The sequence below is a fragment of the Triticum urartu genome, chromosome 4 (assembly GCF_003073215.2).
Source record: "Triticum urartu cultivar G1812 chromosome 4, Tu2.1, whole genome shotgun sequence".
Taxonomy (NCBI): domain Eukaryota; kingdom Viridiplantae; phylum Streptophyta; class Magnoliopsida; order Poales; family Poaceae; genus Triticum; species Triticum urartu.
In genome coordinates this window covers 582,328,454-582,352,411 of record NC_053025.1, presented here as the reverse complement: position 1 = coordinate 582,352,411, position 23,958 = coordinate 582,328,454, and positions in this window count along the sequence as shown.

Below are 23,958 nucleotides of genomic sequence, written 5' to 3'. Positions count from 1 at the left end.
GTGGATGCATTTAGCATCCATCAGGGCCCACTTGCTCCGAAAGCCGTTGACTTTCTTCCCCGTCTTCGAGATCGAGTTGGCCTTGCCGGCCACGATGAAATTGACACACCCGGAGGCGTGACCCTCCTTGGCACGGAGGAAGAAGAAGTGGCGCAGAAGGGCCACGGACGGCATCACGCCAAGGTACGCCTCGCAATAGTAGGCGAAGATCGACAAGAGCAGGATAGAGTTGGGATGAAGATGCAGCACTTGTAGTCCGAAGTGATCAAGGACCTCGTAAAATAAGTCAGAGAAGGGGGGAACCAGCCCGGCGGCGATGCTGCTCGTGAAGAAGGGGTAGAAGGTGCTTCCAACAGGCTCAGGCACGTCGGAGCCGGCCCGGAGTCCAGTCTTCCCCTTCTCGTTGCTTTCCCCCGCCATCAGCAAGCGCGTGGCGACGAGGTTCTTCTCCAAAACATTGGGCGCGTCGAGAGCCGGCTCGTACCAAGTCGGTGACGAGGCGGGCTTGACCCTCCGGGGCGCCATTGGTCACTGATACAGGAAAAGATGGGAGCAGATCTGGAGATTTCGGAAGCTGGGAGCAAGAAAGGGGATCTGAGCAAGCCGAAGGGAAACAGTGAAGGCGAGCGCTATCTACGCCAACCTTTTGATAGTTGGGCAGTTGCCGAGGCAGCATGGGGAAGCGAAGACGCCCACGTCCAATCAACTGCCACGCGTCGACCCAGGCCGCGGGCTAATGGGGCCCATGGTGCTTCGCCCTTGACCCCTAGCTTCGCCTCAAAGCCAAGCCCAAGCATGCCTTGGGCCCGGGGGCTACTGTCGGCGTTCTGGGAACGGGGGTCCACAGACTTGCCTGCCTGCGGCCCACGGCGTGGCTCTACGAGCGGGCCCATACGACCCATCTTCACCAGCAAAGACTCAATACCCTCGCGAGGGGCCAAGCCTCGCGAGGCGGGCAACACAAGACCTCCTCAGGAGCGGCCTCACCAGGCTGGCTCGCGACGGGCAGAGAGTTCAAGGCCAGGCAAACCTCGCAAGGTTCTAGTGACGTGAGCCATGACGACCAAAGACAGGCGGGCGCCAGCGCGCACAGTGTCCTTGTTTCCTCTTTGGTGCTAAGGAAGCATGCGCAGGCGCGGAGTACCAAGGCATCAAACAAAGGTTTCCATATCAGTGCAACAAGACCAAGACCAGAAGGACGGCAAGACGGAGGTCACCGTGGAGCCCAAGATGGCGTCACCGCCTTTGGCAGGCGAAGACCGCTTTTGTCAGGATAGCTTGTACTAGTTGTCCCCCTTCAGATTGGTCGTTGTGGGATCCCTTCCCGCTCAATATTTGGGATGAGGACCAAGGCCACTATAAATAGGACTAGCCACCACCGTAGCTAAGGGCGACCTCATCTTAGACTAGAACTAGTTCATCCCCACAATCACATCCACCAAGCATAGGAACACCTCTCCTCAGGAGGCTATTCTTCCCCCTGTACTGTTCATCCTCAGCCCGAGAGGCGATCCACCACCACCACACTGGAGTAGGGTATTACACCACAATGGTGGCCCGAACCAGTGTAAATCTTGTGTCCTTTGTGTTGCGAGTTCGTCGAGTTAGTCCGTAAGATCTTAGCTGAGTTAGGACATGGATCGGTAGGGGGGAGATCTTCACGCGCAGCCCAGTGTTCAAACCTTGAGGGTTTTGCCGGAACCCGAGATCTGACAGCTACTTAAATACACATCTGGGTGGATTGGTTGCGGGCACCTGGGGATATACCAGTGTTGTCCTTTTTGGTTCGCCACCCAGGCTCAGAGGGATCATAAGATTATTCATGCTAGAAACTTCCGTCTGCAGCCACAAGCTATTATGGGTTCTAGCATAGTTGAGTATATTGCTTGACCTCTTCTAGTGGTAGGCTAGAAGATGTAGGGGATGTAGGTTGGTACTGTCTACCCGGGGTTAGAGTTAATGCTTCTGAAAGACTGTGTCTCGGTCACCCGTTTCTCAAACACCGTGTAGTGCGAGAAATCCAACGGAGGAGTTCGAGTCTTGTGGGGAAAAGTGCACAAACCTCTACAGAGTGTACAAACTAATCATGGTTAGCCATGTCCCCGGTTATGGACATCTTGAGTATCTGGTTCTTGAATTATCATGTTGATCTCATCACTCTAAATTAATTTGTTGGGTTGTTAATTACCTTTAATTGGGATTGAGATGGGGATTTACCATTCTCAATGTTTATCAACTACCATGATAGTTAAACAAAATATATTCCTTTGATGTAGGGAAAAATTGGCTTTTTGCAAAACATTATAACCATAGAGCCTCCACTAGCCATATATGCATATAGGGATAGCATTTATTCTGTTCATTGCTCTACTGTGTTACATTGCCAGCATATTCCACGTGCTGACCCATTTCGGGCTGCAACATACCCTATTGCAGACTTTTTAGACGAAGAGTAAGGTGCACTAGGTTGTTGCCATGCACTTAGCTATGCCGTTAGAGTTGATGGACTCACTTTATCTTCCAAGCCTTCTGTTGTTATCTTTTTAGATGGCCTTAAGCCATATTTACTGTAATAAGTTCTCTTTTGAGACATTCGATGTAATAAGTGTGTGATTGCAACTCTGTTATAAATCCTTCAAGTACTGTGTGTGTCAGCATTATCGATCCAGGGATGATACTTATACCCAGAGATTTGACCGCCTGAGGTCGGATCGCTACAGTACGGATCGCGGGGGCGTGCTCCGGCGCGAGAAGATGGCTATCAAGCCTGGCGCGACAAGCATAACCAACCTCCGGTTGAAAACCGCATACATACTCCATCTGAACTGCGTCGTGACATGGCCCGATACAGAGGCGCCACACACCCCCTATGATTCACCGATGAGATAATGGAGCACCAGTTCCCAGAAGGGTTTAAACCCGTGAACATTGAATCATACGATGGCACAACAGATCCCGCGGTATGGATTGAATATTTTCTTCTCCACATTCACATGGCTCGCGGTGGTGATCTACACGCCATCAAATACCTTCCCCTAAAACTTAAGGGGCCAGCTCAGCATTGGTTAAATAGCCTCCCAGAAAACTCTATTGGAAGCTGGGAAGACTTGGAGGATGCCTTTAGAGACACCTTCCAAGGCACTTATATCCGGCCTCCGGATGCCGATGACCTCAGTCCAACAGCCCGGAGAGTCGGCCAGGAAATTTTGGACCAGGTTCCTAATTAAAAAGAACCAGATTGTTGACTATCCGAACGCCGAAGCTCTAGCGGCCTTTAAACACAGCATCCGCGACGAATGGCTCGCCCGACACCTCGGCCAAGAAAAGCCGAAATCCGTGGCAGCCCTTACAGCACTAATGACCCGCTTTTGCGCGGGCGAGGATAGCTGGCTAGCCCGTAGTGGCAACAGTACCAGCGAACCCGGCACTTCCGAAGCCAAAAGCGGCAACGGAAGGCCCCGGCGCAACAAACATAAGCATCGGAGCAACAATGATGATACAGAGAATACGACAGTCAACGCCGGATTCAGTGGCTCCAAAACCGGTCAACAGAAGAAGCCATTCAAACAAAACAAAAACGGTTCTTCAAGCCCGGACCGCATACTTGATCGACCTTGCCAGATCCATGACACTCTGGAAAAGCCTGCCAACCACACCAATAGAAGTTGTTGGGTCTTCAAACAGGCCGGCAAGTTAAATGTCGAACATAAGGAGAAAGGGTCACCCAGCGAGGACGATGATGAAGAACCTCGCGCACCAAAAACAGGGGGACAGAAAACATTTCCCCCGAAGTTAAAACAATGAATATGATATATGTCACTCATATCCCCAAGAGGGAGCTGATGTCTACTACACAACCTTCTTCTTGTAGACATTGTTGGGCCTCCAAGTGCAGAGGTTTGTAGGACAGTAGCAAATTTCCCTCAAGTGGATGACCTAAGGTTTATCAATCCGTAGGAGGCGTAGGATGAAGATGATCTCTCTCAAGCAACCCTGCAACCAAATAAAAAAGAGTCTCTTGTGTCCCCAACACACCCAATACAATGGTAAATTGTATAGGTGCACTAGTTCGGCGAAGAGATGGTGATACAAGTGCAATATGGATGGTAGATAAAGGTATTTGTAATCTGAAATTATAAAAACAGCAAGGTAACTAATGATAAAAGTGAGCGTAAACGGTATTGCAATGCTAGGAAACAAGGCCTAGGGTTCATACTTTCACTAGTGCAAGTCCTCTCAACAATAATAACATAATTGGATCATATAACTATCCCTCAACATGCAACAAAGAGTCACTCCAAAGTCACTAATAGTGGAGAACGAACGAAGAGATTATGGTAGGGTACGAAACCACCTCAACGTTCTTCTTTCCAATCAATCTGTTGGGCTATTCCTATAAGTGTCACAAACAGCCCTAGAGTTCGTACTAGAATAACACCTTAAGACACAAATCAACCAAAGCTCTAATGTCACCTAGATACTCCAATGTCACCTCAAGTATCCGTGGGTATGATTATACGATATGCATCACACAATCTCAGATTCATCTATTCAACCAACACATAGAACCTCAAAGAGTGCCCCAAAGTTTCTACCGGAGAATCACGACGAAAACGTGTGCCAACCCCTATGCATAGGTTCATGGGCGGAACACGCAAGTTGATCACCAAAACATACATCAAGTGAATCACGTGATATCCCATTGTCACCACAGATACGCACGGCAAGACATACATCAAGTGTTCTAAAATCTTTAAAGACTCAATCCGATAAGATAACTTCAAAGGGGAAACTCAATTCATTACAAGAGAGTAGAGGGGGGAAGAAACATCGTAGGATCCAACTATAATAGCAAAGCTCGCGATACATCAAGATCGTATCACCTCAAGAACACGAGAAAGAGAGAGAGATCAAACACATAGCTACTGGTACATACCCGCAGCCCCGAGGGAGAACTACTCCCTCCTCATCATGGAGAGCACTGGGATAATGAAGATGGCCACTGGAGAAGGATTCCCCCTCCGGCAGGGTGCCGGAACGGGTCTAGATTGGCTTTCGGTGGCTACGGAGGCTTCTAGCGGCGAAACTCCCAATCTAATCTCTCCTCGGATGTTTTTAGGGTATATGGAGATATATAGGCGGAAGAAGTATGTCAGGGGGGCACGATGAGCTCACGAGGGTGGAGGGCGCGCCCGGGGGGGTGGGCGCGCCCCCTGCCTCGTGACCTCCTCGCAGATCCCCCGACGTGCACTCCAAGTCTTCTGGGCTTCTTTCCTTCCAAAAATGAGTTCCGTGAAGTTTCAGGTCAATTGGACTCCGTTTGATTTTCCTTTTCTTCGAAACCCTAAAACAGGGTAAAAACAGAAACTGGCACTGGGCTCTGGGTTAATAGGTTAGTCCCAAAAATGATATAAAAGTGTATAATAAAGCCCATAAACATTCAAAATAGTAAATAATATAGCATGGAGCAATCAAAAATTATAGATACGTTGGAGACGTATCAGCATCCCCAAGCTTAATTCCTGCTCGTGCTCGAGTAGGTACATGATAAAAACAGATTTTTTTTTATGCGGAGTGCTACTTGGCATAATTTTAATGTAATTCTTCTTAATTGTGGTAGGAATATTCAGATCCGAAAGATTCAAAACAAAAGTTCATATTGACATAAAAATGATAATACTTCAAGCATACTAACTAAGCAATTATGTCTTCTCAAAATAACATGGCCAAAGAAAGGTCATCCCTACAAAATCATATAGTTTAGTCATGCTCCATTTTCATCACACAAGAATGCTCTCATCATGCACAACCTTGATGACAAGCCAAGCAATTGTTTCATACTTTAGTAATCTCAAACTCATAAACCTTCATGCAATACATGAGCGCAAGCCATGGATATAGCACTATGGGTGGAATAGAATATGATGAGGGGGTTATGTGGAGAAGACAAAAAGGAGAAAGTCTCACATCAACGAGGCTAATCAATGGGCTATGGAGATGCCCATCGATTGATGTTAATGCAAGGAGTAGGGATTGCCATGCAACGGATGCACTAGAGCTATAAATGTATGAAAGCTTCACAAAAGAAACTAGTGGGTGTGCATCCAACTTGCTTGCTCATGAAGACCTAGGGCACTTGAGGAGGCCCATTGTTGGAATACACAAACCAAGTTCTATAATGAAAAATTCCCACTAGTATATCAAAGTGATAACATGAGAGACTCTCTACTATAAAGATCATGGTGCTACTTTGAAGCACAAGTGTGGTAAAAGGATAGTAACATTGTCCCTTCTCTCTTTTTCTCTCATTTTTTTGGGCCTTTTCTCTCTTTTTATGGCCTTTTTTGGGCCTTCTCTTTTTTTTATGGCCTTTCTTTTTTTTATTCCTCACTTGGGACAATGCTCTAATAATGATGATCATCACACTTCTATTTATTTACAACTCAATGATTACAACTCGATACTAGAACAAAGATGACTCTATATGAATGCCTCCGGCGGTGTACCGGGATATGCAATGAACCAAGAGTGACATGTATGAAAGAATTATGAACGGTGGCTTCGCCACAAATACTATGTCAACTACATGATCATGCTAAGCAATATTACAATGATTACAACTCGATACTAGAACAAAGATGACTCTATATGAAGGCGTCCGGCGGTGTACCGGGATATGCAATGAACCAAGAGTGACATGTATGAAAGAATTATGAACGGTGGCTTCGCCACAAATACTATGTCAACTACATGATCATGCTAAGCAATATGACAATGATGAATGTGTCATGATGAACGGAATGATGGAAAGTTGCATGGCAATATATCTCGGAATGGCTATGGAAATGCCATAATAGGTAGGTATGGTGGCTGTTTTGAGGAAGATATAAGGAGGTTTATGCGTGACAGAGCGTATCATATCACGGGGTTTGGATGCACCGGCGAAGTTTGCGCCAACTCTCAATGTGAGAAAGGGCAATGCACGGTACCGAAGAGGCTAGCAAGGATGGAAGGGTGAGAGTGCGTATAATCCATGGACTCAACATTAGTCATGAAGAACTCACATACTTATTGCAAAAATCTACAAGTCATCAAAAACCTCGGCACTACGCGCATGCTCCTAGGGCAATAGATTGGTAGGAAAAGACCATCGCTCGTCCCCGACCGCCACTCATAAGGAGGACCAAATAACACCTCATGTTTCAAATTTGTTACACAACGTTTACCATACGTGCATGCTACGGGACTTGCAAACTTCAACACAAGAACTTCTCAAATTCACAACTACTCAACTAGCACGACTTTGATATTATTATCTCCATATCTCAAAACAATCATCAAGCATCAAACTTCTCTTAGTATTCAATATTCTATATGAAAGTTTTTACTATTCTTGGATGCCTAGCATATTAGGATTATTTAAGAAAATTACCATGCTATTTAAGACTCTAAAAATAATATAAGTGAATCATAAGAGTTCCTATATTTCTTTAAAATAAAACTACCACCATGCTCTAAAAGATATAAGTGAAGCACTGGAGCAAATGACAAACTACTCCGAAAGATATAAGTGACGATCAATGAGTAGTCGACTAATTATGCAACTATGTGAAGACTCTCTAAAATTTAAGAATTTCAGATCTTGGTATTTTATTCAAACAGCAAGCAAAACATAATTAAAATAAAATGACGCTCCAAGCAAAACACATATCATGTGGTAAATAAAAATATATCTCCAAGTAAAGTTACCGATGAACGAAGACGAAAGAGGGGATGCCTTACGGGGCATCCCCAAGCTTAGGCTCTTGGCTATCCTTGAATATTACCTTGGGGTGACTTGGGAATCCCCAATCTTAGGCTCTTGCCACTCCTTATTCCATATTCCATCGAATCCTTACCCAAAACTTGAAAACTTCACAACACAAAACTTAAAAGAAAACTCGCAAGCTCCGTTAGTATAAGAAAATAAATCACACTTCAAGGTACTGTAATGAACTCATTATTTATTTATATTTGTGTTAAACCTACTTTATTACAACTTCTATTTGGTTCATAAACTATTTTACTAGCCATAGATTCATCAAAATAAGCGAACAACACACGAAAAGCAGAATCTGTCAAAAACAGAACAGTCTGTAGTAATATGAATCAAATGTATACTTCTGGAACTCATAAAATTCTCAAATAAATTTCTGGACCTGAGTAATTTATCTATTAATCATATTCAGAAAGAATTAACTAAATACCACTCTCCAAATAAAAATGGCAGCAATTCTCGTGAGCACTAAAGTTTCTGTTTTTTACAGCATGATCAACAAGACTTTCCCCAAGTCTTCCCAAAGGTTCTACTTGGCACAAACACTAATTAAAAGCATAAAACGACATCTAAACAGAGGCTATATGAATTATTTATTACTAAACAGGAACAAAAATCAAGTAATAAGAATAAAATTGGGTTGCCTCCCAACAAGCGCTATCGTTTAATGCCCCTAGCTAGGCATGATGATTTCAATGATGCTCACATAAAATATAAGAATTGAAACATAAATAGAGCATCATGAAGAATATGACTAGCACATTTAAGTCTAACCCTCTTCCTATGCATAGGGATTTTGTGATTAAACAACTTATGGTAACAATAATCAACTAGCGTAGGAGGGCAAAACAAGCATAACTTCAAAATTTTAAGCACATAGAGAGGAAACTTGATATTATTGCAATTCCTACAAGCATATGTTCCTCCCTCATAATAATTTTCAGTAGCATAATGAATTAATTCAACAATATAACCAGCACCTAAAGCATTATTTTCATGATCTACAAGCATAGAAAATTTACTACTCTCCACATAAGCAGAATTCTTCTCATTCGGGATAGTGGGAGTATCATAAGAGACTTGAATATTGTAAATTGTTTCCACATTAAAAGAGTAATGTTCAGAGTAGGGGTAATCATAATCATGACAAGTTTTATAAATATAATCCTCACTACTTTTTATAGCATATGTATCATCACAATAATTATCATAAGTAGGAGGCATGTTATTATTATTATAAATTTGCATATCAAAACTTGGGACACTAAAAATATCATCTTCATTAAACGTAGAATCCCCAAGCTTGGGACAAACATTAATTGCAGCAAATATATTCTCAAATATGTCATCCTCATCAAACATAGCTTCCCCAAGCTTGGGCCTTTTCATATCATAAGCATAATCACTCTCATCATTAATAGTATGGATAGCACCAACAGTATAGCAATTATCATATTCTTATAAGTAAGTGCCAAAAAGATTTTCAAGATCATAAGAAGTATCATTATCTTCCACAATTATATTTTCATGAGGCACAGTAGTAATAGGAGCAGCATTATTTGAGAGACAGATATTTTTACCTCTCTTCCTTTTTCTTTTCTTCTTCTTCACCACATCATGTGTGGGTTCAATCCTCCTTTTGGAGCTCCTTATTAATTAGATTGGTTGAATAGGAGGCTTCTCCTCGTTACCTGATTCATCATAAGAAATAATAGGAGGGTATTGGGAAGCCTCTTCCCTTTCATTAGTATTCTCTTCATCTTCTATTTGTTTTCTTTTCTTTATGTAGTTGGCAATATAAGGATTTTCAATACAATTCACCGCACAATACATATAAATTTTCTCTAGATCAAAATCAAGAAATCTATCAAGATTAAACTTTGGAATACCTTCAGTTATACGTTTCATTTCCTCATACCCTAAAAGAAGACTAAGCTCTTTATGATGTTCAAGGGAAATCAAATTATCACAATTTTTGGATACTATTCGGTCATGAAACAATTTGCATTGGAGATTTAAATGACCATGTTCATTGCAAAGTTCACAAGGGGCACGAAAAATATTGAATTTTTCAGCACAATCATCAAGACTTTCTTGCAACAATTCAGTTTCTAAGTACTTATGCCTCTTGCAATATATATCTTCCCTATTTGGTGTGTACTTACAAACCCAATGCACTCCACAAAAATTGACATGTTTATAGGAGACATTTTCATCATAACTAGTGCAATCATCATTAGTATCATGGATATTCAAAGAATTCGTACTAACAACATTGCAATCATGCTCATCATTCAAATATTTAGTGCCAAACATTTTATAGATTTCTTCTTCTAGCACTTAAGCACAATTTTCCTTTCCATCATACTCACGAAAGATATTAAAAAGGTGAAGCGTATGAGACAAACTTAATTCCATTTTTTTGTATTTTTATAGACTAAACTAGTGATAAAACAAGAAACTAAAAACTCGATTGCAAGATCTAAAGATATACCTTCAAGAACTCACCTCCCCGGCAACGGCGCCATCAAGAGCTTGATGTCTATTACACAACCTTCTTCTTGTAGACGTTGTTGGGCCTCCAAGTGCAGAGGTTTGTAGGACAGTAGCAAATTTCCCTCAAGTGGATGACCTAAGGTTTATCAATCCGTATGAGGCGTAGGATGAAGATGGTCTCTCTCAAGCAACCCTGCAACCAAATAACAAAGAGTCTCTTGTGTCCCCAACACACCCAATACAATGGTAAATTGTATAGGTGCACTAGTTCGGCGAAGAGATGGTGATACAAGTGCAATATGGATGGTAGATAAAGGTATTTGTAATCTGAAATTATAAAAACAGCAAGGTAACTAATGATAAAAGTGAGCGTTAACGGTATTGCAATGCTTGGAAACAAGGCCTAGGGTTCATACGTTCACTAGTGCAAGTCCTCTCAACAATAATAATATAATTGGATCATATAACTATCCCTCAACATGCAACAAAGAGTCACTCCAAAGTCACTAATAGCGGAGAACGAACGAAGAGATTATGGTAGGGTACGAAACCACCTCAAAGTTCTTCTTTCCAATCAATTTGTTGGGCTATTCCTATAAGTGTCACAAACAGCCCTAGAGTTCGTACTAGAATAACACCTTAAGACACAAATCAACCAAAACCCTAATGTCACCTAGATACTCCAATGTCACCTCAAGTATCTGTGGGTATGATTATACGATATGCATCACACAATCTCAGATTCATCTATTCAACCAACACATAGAACCTCAAAGAGTGCCCCAAAGTTTCTACCGAAGAATCACGATGAAAACATGTGCCAACCCCTATGCATAGATTCATGGGCGGAACATGCAAGTTGATCACCAAAACATACATCAAGTGAATCACGTGATATCCCATTGTCACCACAGATACACATGGCAAGACATACATCAAGTGTTCTCAAATCTTTAAAGACTCAATCCGATAAGATAACTCCAAAGGGGAAACTCAATTCATTACAAGAGAGTAGGGGGGAAGAAACATCATAGGATCCAACTATAATAGAAAAGCTCGCGATACATCAAGATCGTATCACCTTAAGAACACGAGAGAGAGAGAGATCAAACACATAGCTACTGGTACATACCCTCAGCCCCGAGGGAGAACTACTCCCTCCTCGTCATGGAGAGCACCGGGATGACGAAGATGGCCACCGGAGAAGGATTCCCCCTCCGGCAGGGTGCTGGAACGGGTCTAGATTGGCTTTCGGTGGCTACGGAGGCTTCTGGCGGCGGAACTCCCGATCTAATCTCTCCCCAGATGTTTTTAGGGTATATGGAGATATATAGGCGGAAGAAGTATGTCAGGGGGGCACGAGGGGCTCATGAGGGTGGAGGGCGCGCCCGGGGGGGTGGGCGCGCCCCCCTGCCTCGTGACCTCCTCGCAGATCCCCCGACGTGCACTCCAAGTATTCTGGGCTTCTTTCCTTCCAAAAATGAGTTCCGTGAAGTTTCAGGTCAATTGGACTCCGTTTGGTTTTCCTTTTCTTCGAAACCCTAAAACAGGGTAAAAACAGAAACTGGCACTGGGCTCTGGGTTAATAGGTTAGTCCCAAAAATGATATAAAAGTGTATAATAAAGCCCATAAACATTCAAAACAGTAAATAATATAGCATGGAGCAATCAAAGATTATAGATACGTTGGAGACGTATCAGGAGGGCAAGTACGCGCTACGGGACGTCTATGTGATACATCAAGTCGCCCCAAAATTCAACCCATGGTCGGCCTGTCCGATCACCTTCGCTCGCAGGGACCATCCGACTAGTATCCTGATGGGGAACGCATTAATTTCAAAAAAATCCTACGCACACGCAAGATCATGGTGATGCATACCAATGAGAGGGGAAGAGTGTTGTCCACGTACCCTCGTAGACCGTAAGCGGAAGCGTTATGACAACGCGGTTGATGTAGTCGTACGTCTTCACGATCGACTGATCCTAGTACCGAAAGTATGACACCTCCGTGATCTACAGACGTTTGGCTCGGTGACGTCCCACGAACTCTCGATCCAGCCAAGAGTCGAGGGAGACCTTCGTCAGCACGACAGCGTGATGACAGTGATGATGATGCTACCATCGCAGGGCTTCGCTTAAGCACTACGATGATATGACCGAGGTGGATTATGGTGGAGGGGGGCACCGCACACGGCTAAGGGATCAATGATCAACTTGTGTGTCTATGTGGTGCCCCTGGCCACGTATATAAACGATCTAGGGAGGAGGAGGCCGGCCCTCATAGGGCGCACCCAAAGTGTGGAGTCCTAGTAGGATTCCACCTCCCACCTTGAATAGGAAAAAGGGAAGGGAGAAGGAGAAGGAAGGAAGGGGGCGCCCCCTTTCCCTAGTCCAATTCGAACTAGTCCATGGGGAAGGGGCGCAGGCACCCTTGAGGCCTTTCTCTCCTTTCCCGTATGGCCCATTAAGGCCCCATACGAATTCGCCCTATAGTGAGTCGTATTACAATTCACTGGCCGTCGTTTTACAACGTCGTGACTGGGAAAACCCTGGCGTTACCCAACTTAATCGCCTTGCAGCACATCCCCCATTTCGAAACTCCTCGCCATGTCCGTGATCTCATTCGGGACTTTGAACAACCTTCGGTACATCAAATCACATAACTCATAATACAAATCATCATAGAACGTTAAGCGTGTGGACCCTACGGGTTCGAGAACTATGTAGACATGACCGAGACACATATCTGGTCAATAACCAATAGCAGAACCTGGACGCTCATATTGGCTCCTACATATTCTACGAAGATCTTTATTGGACAAACCGCATAACAACATACGTTGTTCCCTTTGTCATCGGTATGTTACTTGCCCGAGATTCGATCGTCGGTATCATCATACCTAGTTCAATCTCGTTACCTACAAGTCTCTTTACTTGTTCCTTAATGCATCATCCCGTAACTAACTCATTAGTCACATTTCTTGAAAGGCTTATATTGATGTGCATTACCGAGAGGGCCCAGAGATACCTCTCCGACAATCAGAGTGACAAATCCTAATCTTAATCTATGCCAACTCAACAAACACCATCGGAGACACCTGTAGAGCACCTTTATCATCACCCAGTTACGTTGTGACGTTTGGTAGCACACAAAGCGTTCCTCCAGTATTCGGGAGTTCCATGATCTCATAGTCATAGGAACATGTATAAGTTATGGAGAAAGCAATAGCAACAAACTAAACGATCATCGTGCTAAGCTAACGGATGGGTCAAGTCAACCACATCATTCTCTAATGATGTGATCCCGTTAATCAAATGACAACTCATGTCTATGGTTAGGAAACATAACCATCATTGATTCGACGAGCTAGTCAAGTAGAGGCATACTAGTGACATTATGTTTGTCTATGTATTCACACATGTACTATGTTTCCGGTTAATACAATTCTAGCATGAATGATAAACATTTATCATGATATAAGGAAATATAAATAACAACTTTATTATTGTCTCTAGGGCATATTTCCTTCATATCTGTCATGGGGGTTCGGCCCCATTGGTCCTTGGCCCAATCATCGATAGATTCCACCTTACGGGAGTCCTAATGGACGACGGCGGCAGCCCTAATCTGCTTTATCAGGACACAGTCCGCAAGATGGGCATTGATCCGTCAAGAATCAAGCCCACTAAAACTACCTTTAAAGGAGTAATACCTGGCATAGAGGCCCGCTGCACGGGCTCAATCACATTGGAGGCCGTCTTCGGTTCGCCGGACAACTTCCTCAGCGAAGACCTAATCTTCAACATCGTCCCCTTCCGGAGCGGCTACCATGCACTGCTCGGACGAACCGCGTTCGCTCGCTTCAACGCGGTCCCACATTATGCCTACCTCAAACTCAAGATGCCCGGACCACGCGGTGTTATAACAGTCAATGGAAACATGGAACGCTCCCTCCGTACTGAGGAGCACACTACGGCACTGGCAGCAGAAGTACAAGGTGGCCTTATCAAGCCAACTATTACATCGGCGGCCAAGTCACCCGACATCGTCAAACGAGTCCGGACTACCCCACAGTACGATAGCCCAGCTTGTCAGGAGCTCGACTAGCAACTCGGCCTCCATCTCAACCCCTATCAAATTGTGGCATTTGTACCATGCGTACATAATTACGCGTTAAAGATACCATGGGAAAGGATGGAGGCATAATAAAGGTAAAGTCCACAATACGGACCCTATCAGGACACTCATATTCCTTTTTCTCTTCCTTTTATTTTTCCAGGTTCCTTACGACCCACATCACCTTCTTGACGGTACCAAGGCCTCTTTTCAAGGCCTATTATAAACACACCGATCGATGATCCTCTCGAAGGACAATACACCAGGGAGAAAAGCAGCACAGATGCATGGCAGAGTACCTAAAGGATCTTTAAAGATCACCTCGTCTGTTTTCATGACACATGCACAGCTTCCCCTGGTGTTCGGCATGTAAAATAGCCTTGTTGCTTACTGCACTATTTGTACCAATACGTTTTGACGTATCAATCAGACTATAATGGAAACAGTTTTTAGCCCAACCTATGCGGTGTTGGCCTATCTCGTTATATGTGTTCCCTTTTCTGATTGTCATGTGCACCTCGGTACGACTTAAATCACCAGGGGCTCTATCAGGCCACGTACATTTTTAAATACTAAAATAAAGTCCGAACACTTTCACAGTGCAACTCGGCGTCCCGAATATAGCATTACATGTATTAGCTCTGAATCATGTCTTTGGTCAATAGATGGGTTTCCCGGATCCTGTGGTTGCTACCTTACTTCCGCTTGATCGGCTAAGGTAGTAAAGGGAGAACTACTACGATTGTGTTTCCGGTTCATCCGGACAAACACCTCAGTAGAGAAAGCCGAAAACTGACGGTCATGATGCGGCGAGAGCTGGTCAGCTATTCGGTGACTAAGTATAAATCTCTTGTGATTTTTTCCACATTATGCGATGGGTCGGCATACACCCGGCCGGGCATTCATGGCACCCAGGTTCGGATAATCGAACAATACTAGGGGTTGCGCCCACACTCTCATTATAAAACTCCTATGGCTAAGTGAGAGCGATAAAGCCACATAGTCCGATTGCCTGGTTCGCCGCACTACCACCTCCTTCATGGACCAAGACGTTGGGTCAAGTGTGTTTAAGTGCTATCCCGAACACCCCCGTACTATCTACGTGGAGCGGAAGCCGACGACTGGCCAACTCTCAGATATCATAAACAGCCACACAGGAGGAGATATTTTAAAGTAAAACAAGGAACATATCATGCATAAGCCTTGTTTCATACAGGATTGGACAACATATATACATTCATTCAAAAATGATGTCCTTAGAACACTGGCCCTCTACAATGCGGGATCCTTTCAGGACATCATCGAAATACCGCTCCGGCGTGCAGTGCTCTTTGCCTGCGGGTGATCCCTCTGTTGCAAGCTTGACAGCGTCCATCTTCCCCCACTGCACCTTGACACGGGTGAAGGCCATCCGCGCACCTTTAATGCAGACTGACCACTTCACGTCATCAAGCCGAGGGCAGGCACCGACCAGCCGCTTCACGAGACCAAAGTAGCTACTGTGCATGGGTTCGGCGAGCCAAAGACGGATTATCAAATCCCTCATGGCCAATTCGGCTACCTATGCAGTTCGGTCCACTGCTTCAGCTAATCGCTTAGGGGCACGGGATGCTCTGGCGCAAGGTAATGCGACCAGAACAGCTTCTCTGTTGAGCTCCCCTTTTCGGCCTGAAAGAACTCCGCAGCATCAGCAACACTCCGGGGTAGGTCCGCAAACACTCCTGGAGAACTCCAAATCCGGGTTAACAAGATATACCTTTTCTTCACGAATTTGCTCTGCATATTAAAGGCCTTACTCGCCGCAATCTACTTTGCCTCTTGGATCTCCCAGACAGTGCTTTGGGCTTCAGTCCGGGCCTCCTGTGCACTTTGGACGGCCTTAGCAAGTTCGGACTCTTGATCTGAAATCTTGCGCTTTAAGGACTCAGATTTTTTTATGTCATCCTTGATCTCTTGTTGGACTTCCTCCCCCTTGCTTCATGTTTCCGGCGGGAGATTTGCTCTTCCTCCTCCTCCTTCTTGGCTTCGGCCAACACGTTCTTGAGGGTCTCGACCTTCACCGCATCAGCTATGAGTATTATTAAAAAAGCTCATTAAGATAACAATTCGGAGTTGATCTTATTCCAGACAGGTTTTCAGCGTTACATACCTTGTTTTTCCTCTAACTTCTGCCTTAGCTCAGAAGCTTCGGTGGCATGAGAAGCTGACGCCTGCATCACAGCCTATTTTTTTAAGATATGTATGTTAATACCCTGGATAAATTATTTGATCCTCTGTTCGGCTTTTCTTTGTGAACACAGAACAGAGTCTCACGGGCTACTATCTATACACACGCATTCTTCTTATACATAGCTAGAAGGCATTGTAAAGCACATACCTCAAAGCCTCTTAAAAGGCTAGTGTAGGCTTCGTTCAATCCGCTTTTAGCGGACTGAACCTTTGCAATCACCGTACCCATAAGGGTATGATGCTCCTCCACGATGGTGGCGCCCCGGAGCGCGCCCGTCAGAGTGCCCGGCACCTCCGCATGGACAGAAGTTGCTGGTGGGGTGGGCGCGCCCCCTTCTTTTGAAGGAGGCTGCCCATCTGACTCTGAAGCCGTGTAGATCTTCGGAATGACATTTGGTTGGGGGCCAAATTGAACATGGCCCCCGTCTCCGGTCTCCATGGGGGTTGGTTCCCCCATGATTTCGGCCGCTGGGGTATCACCCTCTGGCGCCGTCTGGGCAGCCTCTTGCACCTCTCCCTGTCCTGGAAGGGTCCTTCAGGACAACACCTCGGTGTTATCCGCGGCAGTGGGGAGGAGGCTGGTGGAGGTGATTCGCTCTCCATCATGTTCGGACCCAGCGAGTTCCCAGAAGATGAAGATCGCTGGGGGAGGACATGAACCGGACTACAGCACACAATTTAAACGTGTTACAACCACAAGGCAAAAAAGCCGGATATATATATATATACCTTTGAGTACTTACGATCCAGCCAAGGGCTTCGGCCTGCGGAGCCACTCGCTGGCATCTGATTCGGAGTCATTCGTAAGGGAGTTCTTCCCTTTCTTGGACGCCTCCGCCTCTAGATCAGCGGAGGCTGCCCTTTTCTTCCTCTCCCCCTTAGGGGGGGGTGGCTCTCTTCCTCCTCCTCTTCCTCTTCGTCAGGGTAGGAGAGAGTTTCGGTGTCTTCGGACACTACGTCTGAAGCACCTTTATGGCGGGGGCCACTCTTGCCCTCCTAGCCCTTCTTCTTGACCTTCTTTTTCGGCGCCTGGTATGGCGTCGGAACCAGCATCCTCATCAATAGAGGAATAGCTGGGTCTTCGGGTAGCGAAGCCGGACAGTGAATCCGTTCCACTTTCTTCGTCCAGCTCTGCGGAGAGAATGGGGAGTTTAGTATACTCCTTGGACTTGCAAAGTAAGGTTATCAAAGAACTTACGGCGGTCACAGCATGGGTGCTGTCGTAGCCGAGGTCTTCGGTTGTCTCTGGCCATGATTTCTGGGTCTTGAAAAGCAGCTTCCACATGTCTTTGTGCTTCATGCCGAAGAACCGCTGCAGGGTCCGGGGACCGGCCGGATTGAACTCCCACACAAACTCTTGACGCGCCTGACATGGGAGAATCTGGCGAAAGAGCATCACCTGGATCACGCTGGCAAGGCTGGTGTTCTTGTCTACCATGCTCTTGATACACTTCTGCAGCGTCATCACCTCATCAGATGATGCCCAGTCCAGGCCCTTGTTAAGCCAGGACGCCAGCCGCATCGGAGGACCGGACTTGTACTCACCAGGAGCGGCCCATGTGGGGTCATGGGGCTCTGTGACATAGAACCACTCCTGCTGCCATCCCTTCACGGTCTCCACGAAGGTGCCCTTAGGCCAAGTGACATTTGGGAAGCTTGCTCACCATAGCGCCTCTGCAATCCGCGTGCTGGCCGTCCACCATTTTTGGCTTCACATTGAAGACCTTGAGCCATATGCCGAAGTGGGGGGAATGCGGAGGAATGCCTCGCATACAACGATAAACGCCGAAATGTTGAGGAAGGAATTTAGGGCTAGATCATGAAAATCTAGCCCGTCGTAGAACATGAGGCCTCGGACGAAAGGATGAAGGGGAAACCCCAGTCCGCAGAGGAAATGAGGGATAGAAACTACCCTCTCATTAGGCTTTGGTGTAGGGATGATCTGCTTTTTGGCCAGGAGCCGGTGGGCAATCTCCTTGGCCAGATACCCCGCTTCCCGGAGTCCCTTGATGTTTCTCTCCGTGATGGAGGAAGCCATCCACTTGCCCTGCGCTCCGGATTCGGACATGGCTGGAGTACTTTCTAGGAACGGAGAAGATTGAAGCTTGGGCGCTAGAGCTCAAGGGAGGATGGGCTGAGGAAGAGGAAGGCGTGGGGTAAAAAGGGGGAACCTTATCTCCTTACAAAGGCAGTGAATATCATGCGTCCCCCCACGAGCCTTAAAACTCACCTATTCCCAAGGGGTCGTGCGAAACGACAGGGTTGGGTTTCCCAAACTCGTATTGATGAGAATCCCGTAATAAGGGGGCATGATCTCTGCTTCGACAAGACGTGTCGTTGGAGGCTGCGTCTCGAAGCGCAAAATGGAAGGCCGGAAAACGGTTCGAAATAATAAAATGGCCGGACATAACGTCTCATCAGTAAAATCGTCAGAAGACAGAACTTATTTGTATTTTGCCTTTATGTTTAAGGATTGTGACTATTGTACAACGCCGGATATAGCACTGGTGATCAACTACTTTTAAGTGTTCAGAGGAGGAACCTGCCTTGCAATGCCGAAGACAATCTACGCACCGGACACATTGCCATTGAAGCCTGGTTCAGGGGCTACTGAGGGAGTCCTGGATTAAGGGGTCCTCAGGCGTCCGGGCTACGTAACATGGCCCGGACTAATGGGCCGCGAAGATATGAGATAGAAGGTTTTCCCCTGTGTATGGCTGGGACTCTCCTTGGTGTGGAAGGCAAGCTTGGCGTGCAGATATGAAGATTCCTTTCTCTGTAAACTGACTCTATACAACCCTAGCCCCCTCCGGTGTCTTTATAAACCGGAGGGTTTAGTTTGTAGAGACAATGATAATCAGACAGGCTAGACATCTAGGGTTTAGCCATTACAATCTCGAGGTAGATCAACTCTTGTAACCCCTATACTCATCAAAGTCAATCAAGCAGGAAGTAGGGTATTACCTCCATTAAGAGGGCCTGAACCAGGGTAAACATTGTGTCCCCTGCCTCCTGTTACGCTCGATCCTTGAACGCACAGTTCAGGACCCCCTACCCGAGATCTATCGGTTTTAACACCGACACCGATCATCGGGCAAGTCAACCAAAGTCCACACTTTGTTCTCATACATGGATCCCATCTCAGATTTCATGGCCTCAAGCCATTTTGCGGAATCTGGGCTCATCATCGCTTCCTCATAGTTCGTAGGTTCATCATGGTCAAGTAACATGACCTCTAGAACAGGATTACCATACCACTCTAGTGTGGATCTTACTCTGGTTGACCTACGAGGTTTGGTAGTAACTTGATCATAAGTTTCATGATCATCATCATTAGCTTCCTCACTAATTGGTGTAGGAATCACATGAACTGATTTCTGTGATGAACTACTTTCCAATAAGGGAGCATGTACAATTACCTCATCAAGTTCTACTTTCCTCCACTCACTTCTTTCGAGAGAAACTCCTTCTCTAGAAAGGATCCATTCTTAGCAACGAAAATCTTGCCTTTGGATCTGTGATAGAAGGTGTACCCAACAGTCTCCTTTGGGTATCCTATGAATACACATTTCTCCGATTTGGGTTCGAGCTTATCAGGTTGAAGCTTTTTCACATAAGCATCGCAGCCCAAACTTTAAGAAACGACAACTAGGGTTTCTTGCCAAACCACAGTTCAAATGGCGTCATCTCAACGGATTTAGACGGTGCCCTATTTAACATGAATGCAGTCGTCTCTAAAGCATAACCCCAAAACGATAGCGGTAAATCAATAAGAGACATCATAGATCACACCATATCTAATAAAGCGTGGTTACGACATTCGGACACACCGTTACGGTGTGGTGTTCTGGGTGGCGTGAGTTGCGAAAGTATTCCGCATTGTTTCAAATGAAGATCAAACTCATAACTCAAATATTCACCTCCACGATCAGATCGTAGAAACTTTATTTTCTTGTTACGATGATTTTCCACTTCACTCTGAAATTCTTTGAACTTTTCAAATGTTTCATAATTATGTTTCATCAAGTGGATATACCCATATCTTCTCAAATCATTTGTGAAGGTCAGAAAATAACGATACCCACCACGAGCCTCAACACTCATCGGACCGCATACATCAGTATGTATTATTTCCAACAAGTCTGTTGCTCACTGCATTGTTCCGGAGAACGGAGTCTTAGTCATATTGCCCAAAAGAAGCATGGTTCGCAAGCATCAAGTGATTCCAAAAGCCCATCAGCATGGAGTTTCTTCGTGCGCTATAGACCAATATGACCTAAGCGGCAGTGCCACAAATAAGTTGCACTATCATTATTAAACTTATATCTTTTGGCTTCAATACTATGAATATGTGTATCACTACTTTTGAGATTCAATAAAAATAGACCACTCATCAAGGGTGCATGACCATAAAAGATATAACTCATATAAATAGAACAACCATTATTCTCTGATTTAAATGAACAACCTCTTGCATTAAATAAGATCCAGATATAATGTTCATGATTAATGGTGGCACCAAATAACAATTATTCAGGTCTAAAACTAATCCCGAAGTTAGATGTAGAGGTAGCGTGCCGACGGCGATCACATCGACTTTGGAACCATTTTCCACGCGCATCGTCACCTCGTCCTTAGCCAATCTTCACTTAATCCGTAGCCCCTATTTCGAGTTGCAAATATGAGCAACAGAACCAGTATCAAATACCCAGGCGCTACTACGAGCATTAGTAAGGTACACGTCAATAACATGTATATCAAATATACCTTTCACTTTGCCATCCTTCTTATCCGCCAAATACTTGGGGCAGTTCCGCTTCCAGTGACCAGTCCCTTTGCAGTAGAAGCACTCAGTCTCAGGCTTAGGTCCAGACTTGGGCTTCTTCACTTGAGTAGCAACTTGCTTGCCGTTCTTCTTGAAGTTCCCCTTCTTCCCTTTGCCCTTTTTCTTGAAACTAGTGGTCTTGTTAACCATCAACACTTGATGCTCCTTCTTGATTTCTACCTCCGCAGCCTTTAGCATCACGAAGAGCTCGGTAATTGTCTTATCCATCCCTTACATATTATAGTTCATCATGAAGCTTTTGTAGCTTGGTGGCAGTGATTGAGGAACTCTGTCAATGACACTATCAACCAGAAGACTAACTCCCAGTTGAGTCAAGTGATTGTGGTACCCAGACATTCTGAGTATATGTTCACTGACAAAACTATTCTCCTCCATTTTGTAGTTGTGGAACTTATTGGAGACTTCATATCTCTCAATCCCGGCATTTTCTTGAAATATTAACATCAACTACTGGAACATCTCATATGCTCCATGACGTTCAAAGCGTCATTGAAATCCCGGTTCTAAGCCGTAAAGCATGGCACATTGAACTATCGAGTAGTCATCAGCTTTGCTCTGCCAGGCATTTATAACATCCGGTGTTGCTCCTGCAGTGGGTCTTGCACCTAGCGGTGCTTCCAGGGCGTAATTGTTCTGTGCAGCAATGAGGATAATCCTCAAGTTACGGACCCAGTCCATGTAGTTGCTACCATCATCTTTCAACTTAGCTTTCTCTAGGAACGCATTAAAATTCAACGGAATGGTAGCACGGGCCATTTATCTACAACAACATAGACATGCAAAATACTATCAGGTACTAAGTTCATGATAAATTAAAGTTCAATTAACCATATTACTTAAGAACTCCCACTTAGATAGACATATCTCTAATCATCTAAGTGATCACGTGATCCATATCAACTAAACCATGTCCGATCATCACGTGAGATGGAGTAGTTTTCAATGGTGAACATCACTATGTTGATCATATCTACTATATGATTCATGCTCGACCTTTCGGTCTCAGTGTTCCGAGGCCATATCTGCATATGCTAGGCTCGTCAAGTTTAACCCGAGTATTCTGCGTGTGCAAAACTGGCTTGCACCCATTGTATGTGAACGTAGAGCTTATCACACCCGATCATCATGTGGTGTCTCCGCACGATGAACTGTCGCAACGGTGCATACTCAAGGAGAACACTTATACCTTGAAATTTAGTGAGAGGTCATCTTATAATGCTACCGCCATACTAAGCAAAATAAGATGCATAAAGGATAAACATCACATGCAATCAATATAAGTGATATGATATGGCCATCATCATCTTGTGCCTTTGATCTCCATCTCCAAAGCACCGTCATGATCACCGTCGTCACTGGCTTGACCTTGATCTTCGTCGAAGCATCATTGTCATCTCGCCAACTATTGCTTCTACGACTATCGCTACCGCTTAGTGATAAAGTAAAGCAATTACATGGCGATTGCATTTCATACAATAAAGCGACAACCATAAGGCTCCTGCCAGCTGCCGATAACTTTTACAAAACAGGATCATCTCATACAAAAATGTATATATCATCATGTCTTGACCATATCACATCACAGCAAGCCCTACAAAAACAAGTTAGACATCCTCTACTTTGTTGTTGCAAGTTTTACATGGCTGCTACGGGCTTCTAGCAAGAACCGTTCTTACCTACGGATCAAATCCACAATGACTTTTCATCAAGTGTGATGTTTTAACCTTTAACAAGGACCAGCCATAATCAAACTCGATTCAACTAAAGCTGGAGAACCAGACACCCACTAGCCACTTGTGTGCGAAGCATGACGGTAGAACCAATCTCATGAACGCGGTCATTTATGTCGGTCTGGGCCGCTTCATCCAACAATACCGCCGAATCAAAGTATGACATGCTGGTAAGCAGTATGACTATTATCGCTCACAACTCTTTGTGTTCTACTTGTGCATATAACATCTATGCATAGACCCGGCTCGGATGCCATTGTGGAGGAACGAAGTATTTCAAAAAAATTGCCAAGATCTATCTAGGAGAAGCATAGCAACGAGCGTGGAGAGTGTGTCCACGTACCCTCATAGACCGAAAGTGGAAGCATTTAGTAACGTGGTTGATGTAGTCGAACGTCTTTGTGATCCAACCGATCAAGTACCGAACGCACGGCACCTCCGCGATCTGCACATGTTCAGCTCGGTGACGTCCCTCGAACTCTTGATCCAGTTGAGGCCGAGGGAGAGTTCCGTCAGCACGATGGCGTGGTGATGGTCATGATGAAGTTACCGGCGCAAGGCTTCGCCTAAGCACTACGACGATATGACCAAGGTGTGAAACTGTGGAGGGGGCACCGCACATGGCTAAAAGATCAACTTGTGTGTTCTAGGGTGCCCCCCTGCCCCGTATCTAAATGAGGGAGGGGGAGGCCGGCCGGCCAGGCTAGAGCGCGCCGGGAGAAGG